Genomic DNA, 16191 nt, shown 5'->3' on the forward strand with positions numbered 1-16191 from the left:
TATTTGTGGGGGGAATGGCTACTACCTGCCTCTACCTCAGTGTATGAGTACAGCGCAAACAGGGGCTTTAGCAGTGGGCTTGGGAAACTGAAAGCCCAGCATGCATCCTGTGAGGGCTTAGACAGCTGCCAGGAGACAAGGGCAGAGGGACCAGCCTCAGTGGGCTCTGCGGCTTGGTTGTCCCTTCTCAGTTCTTACAGGCAAGTGAGCAGGAAGAGGGTTCAGCACCTCACAAACTGGTGGGTGACCTCATAAGTTCCCATAGACTCCTGAGCCTTTTCGTCAGTCAGTCCAGTCCTTCTCCTGCAGATTAATGTCACTGAAGATTGTCCTTGATTCTACACCCTCAGCAACAAACCCTGCCTGAGGCTGGAAATCAACTGGTTCAAGGCCCCGGCACTCAAACTCTACTGTTACTTTGAACTTCTCATTGTCTTTAGCATTGTCAGATTTGATGGTGCCGCTCAAAATCTCAGTGGAGTTTTCCCTGGCTCACAGCTTGCACTTCTGGACCCTGGAGGTGCTGCCATGGCCTCCTTCAGTGCCTCACTGTCCATCAACCAAACGTATCGCCACTTCTCTGAAATCTCACCACAGTTGCCACATCTCATCTCCAGGTACCACTGCAGGAAGCACCGGAAGTCCTCCTGCACAGGTGGAGGTTAGTGGCCTTCTCTGTGTGGCTTTGAGCTGCAGTGCCATTGTCCCCATAACGGCTGGCTCAGCCGGCGCAGGCTGTGGTCACTGTTTTCAGGCCCATCCCAAACGGTGGGTGGGCGCCCGTTACGGTGTCCAGTTGTGTGGAATGATGCAGAGCACAAATTCACCTACTTAGCACTGTCGTTCCTACCTCAAATGCTCAAAAGGGAAGGACTGCTCTTTTTTTTTTTAATAAAAAGATATTGAATTCAATTATGGAAAATGATTGAACTTCATTCTGGTGGCGGCATGTGTTGTTCCTGCTCAGGGATGCCTCATATACCGAATGTCAGCCTCATGAGCTTGGGAGGAACAAACTCAAAGCCGTCACGCGGTTCTCCACTCTTCCGCACTGATTGCCCTGTAGGGGCCAACCTGACATAGGAGGCTGAGTTTAGATATCCGGCATTGTCTGCATAGAGGCCAGGGAATGTTGCATTCATCATTTCAAACGTATGGCTGGCTCTCAATATTTAAATAAACTTTCATTAAAAACTCGGCTTGGTATTTTATAGATACAGACAGGCAGTGGTGACTTCTGCCCAGGTAATAAAGAGAGCAGAGGAATAATGAGAGCAGGCTCAGTAATTGTGCATCTTAGAAAATATTTATCCTGATAAGTTTATCACTTGGAGAATAAATGATACACAATAAGTGTATTGGAGAATAAATGATATAAAAATGGATTATGCCTCAAATATACATTTTAGAAGAAACTTCCATGGATTTTTCCTTAACGTATTTAAAGCATTTTATAAAATGGTTTAAGATTATAAGTTCAGAAGTCCCTGCCTCCCCCCAAAAATGACAGAAAGCAAAACTTTACTAACACAAATAAGAGCTCTGAACAGCATTTGAATTCCCATCACACCACACCTGGTAAGAATCAGCCTAGCACAGCATCATCCATCATGCCAGGCTGTCAATTTTGACATCCTTTAAGTCTTCGTTGTGTGCTTAATGATTACATGACAGAAAATGTAAACAGACACCACATATACAGGTATGTGGTACATATATTTATGTGTATATTTGAATTTGAATATGTGGTATAAAGAAGCACCAAAAGAATTATGGCACAAAAATAGCCCATAAAAACATACACATGCAGACATGCATGCATGCCCCTAACAACAACTAAAACAAAAAACAAACAATTTCTTACAGAAGAACACAAAGCCCATTTTAAGTAATTTACCCAATGCAAAAAAGGTAAAGAAACAGATATCAATGTGTGCTCATCGATAGATAGATAGATTATAGCTTTATTAGACACTCCTTCACTCTTCATTATGACACTTCAAATTGTGACTTACTAATAGGGATTCAGGAGTAGATGGTGAGCCCAGCACAAGTCCTGTATTAATAATTCATCAGGCACACACACACACACACACACACACACACACACAAATGGTAGAAGTACTTGAATATTTGAAAGCTCATGTGCTTCAAACAGCAATGCAACAACTCAAATTTCAATTTTATTATTAGCAGATTGTTTGCTTTAAATTGATTATAGGAGCATTTTTATTATTTCAATAGCTTATTTAGCATGTTTGTAGTACACTAGGAGTTTTGAGTTTAGCAATTGTTCTCATATTCCAGGCATCATTTGATGTTTGCAAATGGTCTATTTTGGGGGATTAGCAATAACACTTGTAATTGTAAAAATCTCCAAGCCTCTCCCCCCACACTGCAGCACCCCCTCCCTTCACTCAGGGGTATAGATGTAAGGACACATGGAATGCTAAACATATAATGACAAACATGGAAATGAAGATTTTAAAACACCAAATTGTGTAATTCTCTTTCATTAAAAGGCACAAAATTAGTTTTGCTGCTAATACATTGTTAAGAAACCCAAAATATAAGATAAATAAGATGACTATTTTCCTTCGTTTGTGTATTAATTTTCTCATTTTTTACAGTAAATTTTCAAGTGCCAGAGTTTGTATAAAACTGAATCATAGCATAAGATATAGTTCTCAAATATCTTAAAATATTCTCATAATGTCATATTCATCTAATAGTAAAATTGTGTCAATTTAAGAAACACTGAAAACGCAAAAGGAAAATTATGCACACACATATTCACATACCCTCACACATTTCTACATGTATGCACACACATTCACACACCCTCACACATTTCTACATGTATGTGCACATTTTTTCTCCTTATTTTTGGAAGTTGCCAGGATGTTGGCAGTGGCCTCTGCTGTATTCATGCTCCAGCTCTAAGGGCTTGTCTCCGTGGCTGCTAGGGGCCCAGCTGACCACATTCGTCCCTCCAGCTTTGTATAAGCCTGTCAGGGCTGCACAGGCACACAGAACACAACAAAACAGCCTTCCTCCTCCCCCAGCTCCCAGTTTCAAGGAGTATTGATAGGTAGACATAAATGAAAATATTCTCTCAAATGTCTCTTCATTTTTAAAATGATTAAGGCAATCGTAGATAAAAGTGGTAAGAAATAAAACGGTTGCTATATCAATGTGGTTCTTTAGAAGAGGTATGTTAATTTGCATGTTATTTTTGTTGTATTTGTTGTAATATTTAATATCTAGAAAGATGATTATGTATGTTAGGGATCTAATATTATGAAGAAAACCTAAGATACAGTTTGCTCTCAAATGGTTAATATTTTTTGTTCCCCTGAAAGTATTATTTAATTTTGCTTTTTCAGCAAATATAGAAATAGCCTTTGGTTAGGTAACTATTTGAAACTAAATAATTCCACATGAGGGCCATCCTACTGCTAATGCCCGCATTGATTCCAAGTATAGTTTCTCACTGTGAGATCTTCCACTTCCTCCTGACTTACTCTAATGATGGCCACCTGCCGGAGAGCACGCCTTACCCCCAAAGGACATCTTTTAATTTTCATCCAAAACAACAGAATATATTACACGTTAGATATTCACGAGGAAACATCACCAAAGAAGGGAACACACCCATTTGGCCCTTAGAGCTGTTCTTTCAAAGGTTCTCGGCAGTTACTGCTTTCAGAGCTGCGTGTCCGCTGCGTTTCAGATGCCAAAATTTGGTTCCTGCAGTATTAATAGAGGGTTACACCAGGATTAATGAAAAGGTTCCATGTTCACATCCAATAAATAAGTACCTAATTAACGGCATGGGCAGGCCAGAAGCACAGATATAGTCTTTCTACAAATACCCTTTGTACCTTTCGGCACTGGCTGTGAGCCTCTGTGGCTGACTGGTGCCTAAAGGCGCGCTGAGAAGCCGCTCAGCTGGTGGCTGGCACTGGGCTGGATGAGGGCTGGTGAGGAACACTCCGCAGTCTTTCATGGTCTCCCTGCCAGCTGTCACCAGCTATGGGTGCTGAAAAGATGCTGTCACTTCATCCAAAGGGATTTACTTGGTTGGCGGGAAAATTTAAATACAAAGCATGCAGTTCAAAAGCTGGTAAAAGGCTTGTGAGCTTACAAGAGCACATGTGTTTGCCACAGTAATACATCCTTAGGACATTTTAGTCCCAAAGCCAGGATCACTGCCAGGGGCACGGTGGCAGATGAAGGCAAGGACCTTTGCCACTCCAGTTATTACCTTACAACTATTCAACTCAACCTCATAAGCCTGTTATCAAGGCCATTAGAAAGGAAAGAAAGGAAAAGAAAAACTGCCCTCTGCAGTGGGGCTAAGGAAACACACGGAGGCTCTAATATTGCCCGGCGTCACCTGCATGCACACACCCTGCTGCCTGGTGCCTTCTGTGTTCTCCTTGTCCACAGCTACAGTGAGACGCATTGACTGTGAGAGCCGGAGCGGGGAACCAAAGCATGCAGCGTGTTACATTCCCTGACTCAGGGTCACCTTCGAAATGACAGGGGAGGTTGCCGAAATGTGCACAGCAGAAGGTTTGGAAGGTGGTGGTGTGGAGGCAGCCCCTCTGCATGATGGTAAAGGTGAAATCTCTGCGGTTCATGCTGGAGGGGAGGACATTAGGCTACCTGATTGGCTAAAGCAAACACCAACAACAAAGACCATTTTATTTAAAGCCAAAGGAAAGCAGAGACTTCACCTGTGAGCGCCCACCATTAAAAATGCACATTTCCTTGTCCAGATTGGTAAGGGAGCCATACCCAGGCCACAAGAGCAGCATGTGGCTGGGCAGTATCTGCCTTCCAGTGGACGTGCATACAGCCTATGACCATCCCGTTAGGCCCAGGGACCTAGACGAGGAAGACTACGCATAGGCGAGTGCTTTAGGCTGGATCTTAGCATGATGGCAGAGGGTGCTCTTACCTGAGGTGTAGCTTATGTGCTTAAGCCTGGTTTGACCTCAAGACGTGAGGCCAAAGAATTGTTCCGGCTCTAATGTGCAGAGAAGGCCCTGCAGCAACGTCTTAGTGATGGGATATGGAACGCAGGAGAGGCCTCCCAGATGGCAAGAAAATTCCCGCCCCAAAGATAGCTGAGCAAAGCAAAGGATTGAGGTGAAATTGCTTTGTGCTGATTTTAGGAGGAATTGGTCAGAAGAGAAGCTTAGAGCATTCGCAGGAAGGAGCGAGCTGCTAAGAAGTGCAGCACAAGTCAGAGAGTCTGCCTTTAGATGTCACTGCAGCCTCACTGCAGTGTTTCCCAAATTCCAGGGAGGGCTGGGATCCTTTGAGTCCAGCTCATATCCACTCCGGCAGTTCCAGGGGTGCAGTGTGCACCCTCTAGATCTCCTCACAGAGGCTCTGGGGCAGTGGGCCCCGCTGAGCTGAAAAGGGAAGACTCGCCTTGACCTTTATGCCAGCTCCTAGCTGCCTTCCACAGTCACCTTCACTGTGCCGACAGGCCCCCATCAAGATTAGCACAACAAATGCAAGTGAGATGCACCTGCCACGACCTGCAGGGGCGGGCAGTGATATGGGCCAGCATGTGCCCCAGAGTGTCCAACCTCCCTTTCTCTGATCGCTGCATTCCAATACAGCTAAATGGATATTTCCTATTTGGGAATATGGCTTTGTTTTGTTTCTGCTTTTATCCCAGATTAGATGGAAATATTATAAATATTACCAAATGGGTAATATTTCTTAAGTTGACAAAAGTTTCTTAGGGAAAAAATAGGCCTAAATAAATTTTACCACCTCATCTAGGCCCCATTTGCTCATATAAAGTAGGCATTTCTCGCTGTGGAAACGTGACTTTTGGGATTGAATTGCTTTTCCACGGGGAGGCAAGGCAAGTGAAGAGCATTGTATCCAAGAAAGTCCAATTAGCTATTAGACCAAAAACTAACTCTGATAGCTGGCATCGAATCTAAAATCTGAGTAAAACAGACAAATCAAATATCCAGCAAAAGCATTACCAAATGCTGCACACGCATCTGCCTATACATTTCTAATCAGTATTCATTTCCTGTCCTTAAAATAAACAGAAAACAGATTTCTCAGCTTTCCCTAAAATCAATCTTTTGCAGTATCTGTCAGTTTCTCTCTCCCAATTAGTATTCTACATCCATTTATTTTTGTTGTAAGTTAATTTTTTTAACATACCTTGGCACACGTGTTTCATTCAATGCTTGTAAATGAAGTGACAGACTAACACTGTGCTCCTTGAGGCCATCAAACCTGTAACTTTGTTAATGAACTGAGATGAATTAGAGATACCTTATTAATTATTGCTTGCCTGGTAGGTAAAGCTTTGGCTTTTCACCTCACTGGCCCAGAGAACAAGATTGCCTTTGGCCATGTCCAAGGGGCTCATTAAGGCATCTCTGGGGATTGGGAAGGAATTGTTAGTGAAAAGCAGTGGTCAGTGCCCCTCAGAGAGCCAGCAGGGGAAGGAAGCCCTCAGCGCTGAGGCCTAACGAGGCGGTGTGTACTACACCTGTGATCAGACTGGCCTGGAAGTGCCTGGAGACCACTGTGCTCTCTTTGTGATTTGGAAAGTTATCTGAAAATGCTGAACACAATCCATAATTGATGTGTGCACGCAATTATAATCCTCCAGATAGCTACAAACTGTTGCCGTTGCAAGCCTCAAGGAGTGGTAAACTTTAACATACGGGTCATGAGCCAAGATATTTGATATAATAAAAGAGAAAACTATTGGCAGCAGGAAGGGAATTGAATCTCTTTTTCTTAATTAGTGTAATTATATACAGCTTCTTGACAGCTAGTGCACTAAAGCATAGGCAATATTGTAAAGAATAGATTTTGTCATTTGTATTGTACATATTCTTATATGTGCATAGTTTCTGTAGTGCACAGAGTTGAAAGGTCGCTTCTGAGTGAAGTCGGCTATTAGACATGGGCTTTCATTGGAAACAGACATGTGCTCCTGCAAGTTTGGAAGGATGGGGATGGGGAATTCTGGCAATGGACTCACAAAGACTAGCTACTTTATTCAGTCACTCATTGTATTAAAGATGTTTGTTAAACTTTCAAAATGGCAGGTCCCTCCAGATGGTTCTGTAATGAGGCTGCAAAGTCAATGGTTGATTTGTTGGGTGCTCCAGTGTGGTCAGTCAACACGGTTATTGATTGCTCACTGTGGGCTGAGTGCTAGGCTGGGCCAACCTGCTGTACAGCATGAACTGGTATTGATGTCAATGAAAAGGAAGCTCTGAAATGTCATTGCTGCACTAGCTGGGATTGTCACTCTGCTGATTATCTGTCCAAACACAACAGACCAAAGACCTGGAAAAGAAGCTGCGGCCCCCAGTGCACATAGCTGTGTATCTACACTTTCCTAAAGGGAAGGACTCCAACACTTCTTTCTCAAGGTCTGCGAAGTCTAAATGTCTGAAGGGCAATGGTGCTCAGAAACACGGTGTCTGGCTTCAGGGCTGGCCTGCAAGAGTTTCGGATTTATTCAGCCCAGATTGGGTTTGGTTCTTGATTTTCAAACATTTCTTGTCATTGTAATAGGAGAAAAATACAGCATTCCTATAGATTACAAAAAATAAGAACTCAAAATTTTCTCATTATTAAAGCATATTCCTAAATATTTGCATATTTGGTTACATTAAAATTTTATATATTTATCTTGGAAGTTGAGTTTTGAGTTAAAAATGAAAACAAAACCCTTAAATTTAAACTATTAAGAGATCTAAAACTATTCTACCAACTAATGAGTGTTAATATAATTTTTATTTTTACTTAAATATTGCTTATCCTTTGAAATTAGTACCTGACCATATTTGCTTAGAAAAAAAGTATACAAAGTTTGAAGGGATAAGATAATCAGTCTGATAAGTTTGATAAAATAATAAAAATATTTAATAGGAGATTTGGAAGTATAAAAATATTTACGACAAGACCTGATCCACACAAAATCAAAATATGAAATACAAATTGTCGAGTTAATTTCTGGTTAACATACAATTCATTAAGAAATGAACCTCTTGCAGCTTTTTAGAAATTTGCCTGCACCACTGATTCTCGTGTTTGGGGGTTTTTGATGTTTTTTAATGATGTCCCATAGGAGCCTTTTAAGTATTTTATTTCTAATTGTCCCCTCCCCATGAAATATTATTAGCAAAAGTACCTTATATATCTGTTGATGCGCTGCGGCCTTTGAAGCGCCTAACCATGATAATATCTGAGATTCTCCCCCCGCCTTCCACCCCCCAAAATTAATTCCACCCTCTTGGGGGCGTTATTGACTCTGTTGAGAATAGATAGAGCTACGCTTATTCTTATTTCTAGACAGGATATGAATATGATTTCTGTAATAATCTCATCTCTTCTTCCTCTTAACAAGACATCATTGCTAAGCAATAAGCAGAGAAACTTTTCTAAATGTCTTTGAAGATGTGAGAAGGGCGTGGCAGGCCAGGTGAGAGAAAGCGGCCCGCCTTCCTTTGCACGTGCTCGTTCTGCTCACTGCTCAAGCGCAGCCCTGCAACGCTCCCTCGCTGCGTGTGCCCGCGAGAGGCCCACGCGTGGCATCGGCAGTGCGGGCAGCAGCCCTCAGTCCACCCGCAGTGCTGCCCCCAGCCCGCGCGGTCCCTGCTGGACGCCAAGAAGGTGAGGTGCGGTGCGAGCGCTTTTGATGTTGCCAGCTCCCATTTGCCACCCAACTTTTTTCCCTTCCAAAACCTCTTAGCAACTTCAAAGGCCTCCTTGCTTCTTGCCTTAATCCAGTGCACTGAGACCTCTAGTTCAAAGAACTTTCCTTAAACCCTCCTCTTAAACTTTTTTCTTTCCTCTCCACAAAGTAGCAATTACAGCTTCGTTGCGTGGCAATCGGGCTCTGGCGATCGCTCCTGCTATTAATTAATCTCACAAAGGGGGCTCATTTCCTGGCGAGCAATTGACGAGAGACCCAGAGAACAGAAAAGCCTTTCAAAGGCTCCAGCTCGCGGAGGGCGAGGTATCAGAGGAACAGCCCCGCAGCAGCGGAGGTGGAGGCTCACCTGATACCCCGTCCACTCGGCGACCAAATGATTTGTTACTCAGAGGCTTTTTACTAATTTTTACCAGCAAAGACGCGCAAACCAGGCAGTCAGCACAAACTAGTCACACTTTGGAGAGATTTGCAGGAGCCGCTCTCCCGTCGCAGCCTAGCAAAAGCATTTTGAGCCTATACTTCACTTTCAACAGAAAGTGTTCGCTTCCCTCACACAGAGAAGCCCTTGGAACAGGAGGAGATGAAGAGGCAAGAAAGAAGCATAACAGACAAGAGATTAAAGCTTTCTATTCAGCATCTCTTTCGTATTCAAATTGCGCTAGCAGCTCTGTGAAAGTTAGAAGCAGCTTGTTCAGGAGAGCTTCTAAGTGTGTGCCTGGATTCCATGGGAATAGGCAAGAAGCCCCTGCCTGGGGAATGAAAGAAAGATAAGATGTCCCATATGAAACAACTCCACAGTGGCTCGATTACTTCAGCAAACCATCAAGGCAAGCTTTGAAGATTTGAGAAAACACTGTTAAAATTTAACAAAATAGCGCATGTTGCAGATTTTGTGCCAGTAAGTGTTTGGATGCTCCTGTGAATTGCTCAACCTATACTCTCCCTACATGAACAATGGTTACTTCTTTGGTTTGGGGGTAGAAGGGACCCATGCATTTTGATGGTACCATTTAGAGAAAAGGAAGGCTCTATATATAAAAAAAAAGGGGGGGGGGGGAGAAGGAAAGAAAGAAAGAAAAAAAATTACTCTGAATCACTTGGAGTCAGAGCTTCAAAAACCCAAACCAGGTGTCTTTGATTAGAAGAAAACAGGCTTGTGAATAAGAGGTCCCTCGCTGCATTTTTGCTTCCATTGGGTGGTTGTGTTGTAACACAGCTTTAATGCACACAATGAAACTGAATGTCAGCAAAAGTCTTTACAGGGGAAAGGACTTTTTACATGCCTACATTTGTAAAGTTGAAAGCACGTTTGTGAAACTAAAACGATCTGTGCATGGAACAAGATAAAGCAGTCTTCAATATTGCTCAGATAGAAAGCTAAACTGTTGTGGCCTCCAAAATTCTTTTTTTATATTTTTATTGATTTTTAGAGAGAGAGTAAGTAACAGGGAGAGGGAGAGAGAAACATGGGCTGCCTCCTGCACGACCCCTACCCGGGAACAAACCCAGGACCTTTCCATGCACAGGACAACACACAACTAACTGAGCCACACCCCCAGGGCTCTCTAGAATTCTCTAAATCCAAGTCATACTGAACAGGGCATTCTTCTCATCCAATGTGGAGTATAGGTGGATTCCTTAAGCAGAAGACATTATGTCTTCAAAAAGTCCCTTTTCTTTTCACTAGAATGGATAGTTGCCTCAATTGATAGTCAACCTCACTGGGATCTTATCTGTCTTATGATAGTGAATCAACTTTGTGCCTCTATGATTTTATTCTGTTTTCTTTTCCTGCTGGCTTCTTTTCCACGTGCCTATATTAACTGTTCTTCCTATCTCCAATCAGAAATGCAACAAAATTTCAGGTTGCGAAAGATTATTTTAAGAATCTTCAGAAAGCATTCTCAAGAACTTAACCAGTGAATAATACACTCACTTCTTAAAGTTTTGTCTGGAAAAATAGTAAAAATAAGCTTGATCCCTGAACTCCATATGCAGTTCAAAAAGATTAACACAGAAATTCCAATTTTTAATCAAAGGGTGTTTTTTTTAAAGTGAATTAAAATTGTCTCATAGCAACTATCAAATGCTTTCCATTTGGTTAGGGCAGGGATTCTGACTCTGGTCAAGTGCAACAAATCTTGTGCAATTGGAGTCAGAACTGAATCTGTCAGTGTAGCTAGGAATACTTTCAAGCTTTAGCTTTGCACTATTGGGATTCATTTTTAAAAATCTTACTCAAATGGATAAATATTGTGCCCAGGGTCTATTAAAGCTGTCTACATGTAGTTTTTTTTTTTTTAAATATATATTAACATATTTTATTTATCCATTGCAGTTCCATTCGATATTATTGTGTATTAGTTTCAGATGTGGAATAAAGTGGTTAAACAATCATGTACTTTACAGAGTGGCCCCCCGATGATACAAAGACCCACCTGGCCCCACACATAGTTATTATGATATTATTGACTGTATTTTCTACACTGTAATTTACATCTCTGTGTCTATTCTGTAACTACCAATTTGTACTTTCTAATGCCTTCACCTTTTTCACCCGGCCCTCTAACCACATCTGCTCTGACAACATTTACTTTTATGTCTTTAACTAAAAATATTAAAAAAGCCTTCCACAAAAGCACAAATTGATCGCCAACTGTTAAAAAATAAAGGTAGCATGTTTAATTTAAAAAGGAAAACAGTAGCTTTCTGATAAAGATACCCTTGAGTAATTGGAAACCTTGGAAACCAGGAAGTCCCTCTGGCCCATGACCCCAGCTGAGTCCCACAGTATCAGTCACGGAGCGGGAGCAGGTGGCGGTCTGCAGGTGGCGGGGGGCACACAGGTCTACAGTGCTCTTCTCAGGGCTTGTCACTCTGCGGTCAAAGCATCCATTCACTACTGCAATTGAATGTTTCTGCGGCAGAAGGATTAGCTTCCCAAGTGCTGAGCCACCTCTGGAGCGGGCTCCGAGGGCAGATGCAACAGGTGCAGGGGCAGCTTCCAGAAACACTCAGAACCTTGGCTTAGTGAGTCTGTGTTCTGCACCGAGGCCAGTCTGCAATGCCCTGGAAGTGTGTGTTGGAATTTATATAGGGAGGTGTAGTAAGAGAAAAGAAAAATCCAAAAACAGAGACAGAGATAGAAGAAGGGCGCAGTGATCCATAAAGAGAGGGCAGAAGTGGCAGGAGTCCCAGGGTGTTTTTCTCTGCGTTTTTATCTCTTAGCTTAGACTTGGTCCCTCTCCAGCCCAGGCATCCATGTCATTTCCTTTGACAGAACCCAGCTCAGCATTAACCAATGTCTGCAGGGAGGCATAGAGGGTTGGTCAAAAAATTCTACGCAGTGCTTAATAGAGAACACAGTGACAGTTGATAAAATACTTTTGGATAATTATATTTTATCTGAAAAATGTTTCAGAAAAAATTGGATGCTGAGTGTTTATTTTTCTACAGTCATCATATGTTTGTAAACCTAGTGAATTTTAAATGTGAACCCTTTCTTGCAATTTTAATACACTAACAACCAAGGGGCATTATTGTGAATACATGTGGTGAGTGTATTCACAACAGCAGAGCATTACATTCCATTTGACAGACTTCATCATCAATATTAAATGCTGTGTGATCAAATCTTCGGCAATACTCAGTGTCCAACACAGAGAGGATGGACTGAAGAAAGCTGGCTGTAATCCAGTGCAGCAGTAGTTACAGAAAATAATCATCAAGAAGTAGCTGGAGGTGATAGGGTAATATATTTCCCTCTGGGAGACCACGCTGTAATTAGATTGTACAATGCATGAAGGAGTTTGTGGGATCTTGTGTGCAACCATAACATAAAACCAGGCTGAACAGGTATCATAGGCCCACCTTTTATCATGCATCTCCGGAAGTCCAGGCAGAATGTGCATAACATGTCCCAGGTGCAGCATCTCTGACCTGATTCTGCCCAATTCTCTCTTTTTATCTCTTGCTTTTCCTCCATTTCTGTCTTTGTCCCTGTCTCCACGTCCCTCTCACTCTTTCTCTGTCTTTCTGTCTTTGCCTGTCTCTCTTTCACACACACACACACACACTCATGCACACACACAACTATCTGAGGATAGAAACTATGCAGGTCAGGGATTTTGTCCATAACATTATTTTAATTTTTATGTGAATAGACTTAAATGTTCCCAAATCTATTCACATATTATTAATAGAAACAAAAGAGCTGTGCTATGTTATATTTAAACCTGTAGGGCATTTCCCCACAAATATGGAAATATTTAGATTTGTGAGGCCTTTATCCTATTATGAAATAAGTTATATCCTGAGTTCATTTTAAAGAAATAAAGAACGTCATTGTTTATGAGATCTCTTTTAAGAACTGAATTGATACTAGGCTCTTACCATTGAATCTTTAGAGTACCACAGTACCTATTTTTTTTTCAAAGAAAGATTATATGTTTAAGTCAATATAAAATTCAGTACAAATCCCAATTATTCTTAGGTTAGCATAAATACATTGCAAATAAGAAAGTAAACATTAAAAGGAAGACTGTAGTAGAAAAATTTTCCTTAAGCCAAAATAATTAAATGTTATTCATTTTTTAAGTAAGCAGCTATTACAGCCATGAACTGCACAAAACTCTTCTTTGTAGGCATTAAAGCAATCCCCATGCTTCTGAGTGGAAAGCAGAGAAAAAGAATTCTAGGACATTCTATTGGAGACCACTGGGTCTTCTTATCACAGGGGTGCAATCACATTCATTGTTAGGAAGTCTTAATTGTTAAAAGGCAAAATCATAATATTCGAGTTTATTAAAACAAGAATCTTCTAAAAGATTCCTAATTTCTGTAGGACTTACAAAATGGGTTTCCACAATAGATTCTATGGCAAGTGTTTGCAGTTTTTATGTCTAATTAGTGATGAATCTCTAATTCAGTTTGCATCCTTATAAGCTTGGAGGAAATTCACATTTTATTGTTAGGTCTTGCTGAAAAGTCTCTAAAACCCATCAGTGTTTCCCCGAAAAAGAAGGGATATTTGTCCCTTCTACTGTTAACCTGAGTACAATGCTGGAAGTAACATTTCTATTGGAATACAGTCATAACGTAAAGACTCCCAGGAAAGTAAACTCAAACCTCAGCAAACATTTGCCATCAAAGGTACTAGAAGCCTTGTCCCACCACCGCTCCCTCTGGAATACGAGTGAGATTGTGTGGGCAGAGGGCTCATTCCACCCCAGGTTTCCCGCAGCCAAGAAGAAAGCCTGGGTGTAGCATTGGATGCATACAAACGGAAGCGCACACCACACAGGTAGGTTTGTCTGTTTCGGTTAATGTGGTGAGGCTAACCTGCTATATTTTACCTTCTTTCCAGGGGGCTTCACTAGCCAGCTTCACTAGCCAGAATGGCTTAATAATTTCTTCAAGAAGATATGGATTTAGGAAATGCTAACAGGGATATCTCAATCATTCCTTATGCCCTCCTCTGGATATGGAAGCCCATTATGGCTAAAACAGTCTCCTTGCCAAGGATACAACATTCCGAAAGAGTGCACACCGAGGTTTTAATGTGGACAACGCTGGAACGCCATTTCAATTCACACTGCTCTCTTCCTTAGAGGTAACTCCCAATCAAGCGATGTTTGAAGTCATGTAAACGGGGCACACTGCATTTTACCCCTACATAGGACGGCTCCTTGACAGCAACTTCCTAAAGCAATGGCGGCCCTAAGTGCTAGCTCACCTAGAATATATTGGCGAATCAGGCTTCACAGTGAGATTTGCCGTGGGCGGGTTTCTTGTCTTCCCAAGCAAGTATGTTCAGAAATCTGACTTTATATTAAAGTGGGAGTATAACTTAGGTTAGAACTCTCTACCAACATGTCCTTATATGAGAATAAAATTTAGTACACAGATATCCCAATGAATGCTGTGGCCTCTTTTATTTATAGTAGAATTGTGATTCTGTAGGCGTAACAAAAGAAACTATTAAACAAATTTTTCTTTAATTTTTTTTACAGTGGCTTTATGTTGACTAAAATTTAATTAGATCACTTAGAAAAAATAAAAAATATTAATAATTTAGAATTGAAAATGATACACTTCCAAAGCATTTCTTCCCACAGGAAGAGATTACTCAAGAAACTTATGTGCATACTAGTATATATATGCATAACCCATGGGCACAGGCAGCAGTGTTGTAGGACTGGAGGTGGTGGGTGCAGGGTGGAAGGGTCAAAGAGGGAGGAAGGGGGACATCTGTGATACTTTGAACAATAAATACAAATTTTTAAAAAGGAAGCAAAAAAACTGCTTCAAATCATCTTTACCTTTTTATTGAGTGTTATCACAGTGCAGACACAACTTTTTAGACATAGTCTATATAAAAAAGAACTTAGAGTAATCAGAATTATTTAGGTCAAATTAGCAACACAAAAAACCCCTATGTTTTAATTTGTTTTCTATGTCAAATTTGGTTTTTTGAATGTTATAAAGTTTTCATAACCAACAAATTTTGTAATATCTTTTAAATTTTGCAAACTGTTGAAGACATTTTAATTAACATTTTTATAACAATATCCTTGTTAAGTATAAAAACTTCATGTTAGCTCAGCTAGTGCAGGTCATGGTTGAGCATCAACCTATGAACCAGGAGGTCATGGTTTGATTCCCAGTCAGGGCACATGCCTGGGTTGCTGGCTCAATCCCCAGTGTGGGGTGTGCAGGAGGCAGCTGATCAATGATTCTCTCTTCCTCTCCCTTCCTCTCTGAAATCAACAAAACTATCTTAAAGAAAAAAAGAAAAAGGAAAAAAAATAAATGAACTCCTTTAAAACAAACAAAACAAACAAAAAAATGTCATGTTTTCTAAGTAATATAAGCAAACTATGAAATGGAAAAATTTTCAAGTCACATTTTTTATGTAATTACAACCATCATTTTAAAGTGTTTGGAAAAGAAAACTGGGGAAAAAGCAAATGCTAAGTTATTCAATAAATTAGTAACAAGTTTCACTCTGGAAACCTTTATTTTCTGTGTTCCTTTAAGCAGCTAACAAAAGGCACTATGTCCCCACACAGACATCTGAGCACTCAGCTGTGTGCTGTAAGTTTACACCGTAGGGTGCAATAACCTGGAGGCCTTTACCTTTTAACTTATTGCCCCCTCAATTCTCTCCACTTCTGCAATATTTTCCACCAATGTGTGGAGTCCTCAAGCCCTCTTATGATGTTATTTAGAAGTCGTATGTGGGTTGAAAGGTTACTCCAGTTCCAGAATAGGGATTGGCACTAAATCAGATTCAGTTTAATAGTGGTTCTAAAATTGTGTTTCTTGGTTTAAAGGATACCAAAGAGGCTCTGCTTTATGACAACTTTACAGCCTTTAAAGCTACTATAAATTTAGAGTATAATCTATATATTAAAAGGCTAAGTGACCTACCATACGTCCATCTGAGCGACTGTCCAACCGACTGA

The 16191-nt window shown here is 41.0% G+C and overlaps 1 pseudogene across 1 annotated transcript; it reads right to left on the reverse strand.

Moving 5' to 3' along the window:
- Positions 1-221: 221 nt before the first annotated feature.
- LOC308255976 (CXXC motif containing zinc binding protein-like) lies at positions 222-711 on the reverse strand (annotated as a pseudogene). The gene has a single exon. The product of its transcript is annotated as a CXXC motif containing zinc binding protein-like (transcript).
- Between the last annotated feature and the right edge of the window lie 15480 nt (positions 712-16191).

This window comes from Plecotus auritus (assembly GCF_963455305.1).
Source record: "Plecotus auritus genome assembly, chromosome: 8".
NCBI classification, from domain to species: domain Eukaryota; kingdom Metazoa; phylum Chordata; class Mammalia; order Chiroptera; family Vespertilionidae; genus Plecotus; species Plecotus auritus.